This window comes from Vulpes vulpes, chromosome 1 (assembly GCF_048418805.1).
Source record: "Vulpes vulpes isolate BD-2025 chromosome 1, VulVul3, whole genome shotgun sequence".
Classification (NCBI taxonomy): Eukaryota; Metazoa; Chordata; class Mammalia; order Carnivora; family Canidae; genus Vulpes; species Vulpes vulpes.
The window spans coordinates 162778639-162782193 of record NC_132780.1 but is presented as its reverse complement, the minus strand read 5'-3'; positions in this window follow the sequence as shown (position 1 = coordinate 162782193).

Sequence of the window (3555 nt, the reverse complement as noted above, 5' to 3'; positions counted from 1 at the left end):
GAGTATCAAATGTAAAGATAACATCAACTTTTTATAAGAAACAATTAAAATAACATCTTTAAAAAACTAAAATGCAACAAAAAGTCCCTGATAACCTAGAATCCTATGCCCAGAATCCAACAGAAAGACAAAATAAAGTCCTCTTCAAACCTACAAAAGGTAGAAGAATTCATCAGCTTCCATCTTAAGAAAGTACAAAGAAAAGATTGACTTAAGCCCAACATAGGCAGAATAAAGGCAGTAATAAATTTGGGGTGAAAAACAATGAAACAGAAAAGAATAGGCCAATAGAGAATAATCAATGAAACCTAAAGCTGGATCTTTGAGAAAAAAATAAAATTAATGAACCTCTAGCCAGAAAAAAGACAGTAGGGGAAAAAAAGGACAGTAGACATAATTATCAATATCAGGATTAATAAAAGGTTAGTTACAATAGACCCTACAGATATTAAAATGATAATGTGTAAATAACAATACATAAATAATATAACAACTTTATGGCAACAATATATACAGTTTAGATGAAATTGACAAATCTTGTCAAACCATCAATGATCAACCAAGAAGGAAAAAGTAACATGAAGAATCACATATCTTTTATGAAAGTGATTGTATCTGTAGCTTAACACCTGAAAACTCCAGGCCCAAGTGGCATACCAGTGAATATTACCAATTATTAAAAAGAAATAATATTAATTCTACACGAACTATTTTAGGAAAATTAAAGAAGAGAGGACACTTCCCAACTCATACTACATCCTGCTTCCAAAACCAAACAATTGTAAGAAAAGAAAAATAGACTAGCATCCTTCATAAACATCAATAAAAATTATCTATCAAAATTTTAGTAAATTGAATCTGACAATATCTTAAAAATATAATACAATATGACCAGCTGGTTTATCCTAAGAGTGCAAAGTTGGCTTGACATCTCAAAAATCAAACAATATAATTCACCATATTAACAAACTAGAAAAAATAGAAAAGAAATGGAAAAGGAAACCATAGTGACCTTCTTAATAGATAAAGAGAAAGCATCTGACAAAATTTCAGTCATTCCTGACAAAAGCTCTCAGCAAAGTAGGAATAGAGGGGAATTCTCTTAATCTGACAAAGAACATCAGTGAAAAGCCGATAGCTACCATCATATTAATGGTGAAAGACTAAGTATTTTCCTCCTTAGATTAAAAACAAGACAAGGACATCTGCTCTAATCACTTTTATTCAATATTTACTGGCGGTTCTAGCCAGTGCAATATGGAAATATAAAGAAATATAAGGCATCCACCCTGGAAAGGAATAATTAACATTTCTTTATTTGCAGACATGATCATCTATGTAGAAAATTTGATGAAATCTCCAAAAAAACTACTAAAACAAGTAAGTGAGCTTACCTAAATTCAACAGGAATATATAAAAAATATAACTTATACATTTTAACATAATGCTATCAGAAATTAACACTTAAAATAATGCCATTTGTAATAGTATCTAAAAATATGCAATTTTTAAAGATACATTTGACAAAAGATGTGAAAGACTGGTACACTGAAAGCTACAAAAGAATGATCAAAGAAATTAAAGACCTAAATAAATGTAGAATATATCGTGTTCATTAATAAGAAAACTCAATAACAAGAAGTCAATTGTCCCCAAATTAATTTATAGATTCAACACAGTCCTGATCTCAGAAAACTTGTTAGAAATTGACAATACTGAAATTTGTATGGGAATGCAAAGGACATAGAGCAGCCAAAGTAAATCTGACAAAGAAGAACAACATAGGAGGACTTCCATTACTCAATTTCAAAATTTCCTATACAGCTACAGTAAAGCAGTATGGGGCTAGCATGTATCAATGAAGCATGATAGACTGTCTTGATATTGATTCAAACATTTATGGGCAGCCGATTTTTAACAAAGGTGCAAACGCAATTGAATGGAGATTGCACAGACTTTTTTTTTTTCACAAGTAGTACTGGAACAATTGGATTTCCATATGTAAAGAAAAACAAAACAAAAAATGAAACCAAGGAAGAAAATCACTTAAATCTTACCTAATATCAAATGCAAAAATTAACTCAAAATAGATCATGAATTTATATGTAAAGCCTAAAACTATAAGATGTTTAAGAGAAAACACAAGAAATTATTGATACTCAAGGTTAGGTAAAGACTGATTAGAGACAACAAAAGCATAATTCCCCAAACTGAAAATAATAATTAGAATTCATCAAATTCAAAAACTTCTGTTCAATGACCCTATTAAGAAAATTAAAGGATAAGCCACAGTCTGGGAGAAATTATTACCAAGTTATATATCAGATAAAGAATCGTATCCAGAATATATAAATAAGCTATTCAGCTCAATAATAAAAACATAAATAGTTCAATTCAAAAATGGGCAAAAGATTTGAATATTTTATCAAAATATATATATAGCTAATAAGTACTGAAAAGATGCTCAATATCATTGGACATTAAGGAAAAGGAAATTAAAACCACAGTGAGATATAACTACATGTCAACTAGAATTGGTATATGCAAAAGCACTGACAAAGCCAAGTGCTGGTAAGGGTGTGGAGAAACTAGGACCCTCATGCATTGTTGGTGGGAATGTAAAATGTTTAGCCACTTTGAAATACAGGGAAGTTTCTTAAAATGTTAAGCATAAGGGCAGCCCCAGTGGCCCAGCGGTTTAGCGCCGCCTTCAGCCTGGGGTGTGATCCTGGAGTCCCAGGATCGAGTCCCACGTCGGGCTCCCTGCACGAAGCCTGCTTCTCCCTCTGCCCCCCACCTCTCTCTCTCTCTCTCTCGCTCTCTCTCTGTCATGAATAAATACATAAAAGTCTTTTTAAAAATGTTAAACATAAACTCATCATACATTCCAGTAATTAAATTGTTAGATATCTACTTATCTACAAGAAATGTCAACAAAAGACTCACACATGAGTGTTCATAGCACTGATACTCGTCATAGTCCCAAACCGGAAACAATGCAAATGTCTATCAAGTGATGAATATAACAACAAAATTTGCACATCCATACCATGGAATGTTACTCAACAATAAAAAGGAGAGAAATATGAATGTATGCTATAACATAGGTGATCCTCTGGTCATACTCTCAAGACTAGAGCATATGATTCCATTCATCTGAAATTTTCAGTAAGAATATATCCAAAACAGTAAGCAATCAATGGTTCTCTTGCCTGGGGTTTGGAATAAGGAGTAATTGCAAATAGGTTTGAGGGATATTTTGGGTGGTGGTTAAGTTCTAAAATTAGATTTGGGTTATGAATGCACAATTTTATAAATTTGCCTCATTTAATTGTAAAAGGGGATTTTATTGTATATAAATAATAATAGGCCATAATAAGTCTGTTTTTAAAAGACTATATGAATATCTATTTTTATTTTCCCTCCAGATTACCTTAAACAAAAGTAAATTTAATGAATTTGTATTAATGACTTTTTTCAGTAGTAACAAGAAATTTTATCAAGAAATAGCCAATCTGGGCCTTTTTTAGTTTGCAGAGGTATATAAACTAATTG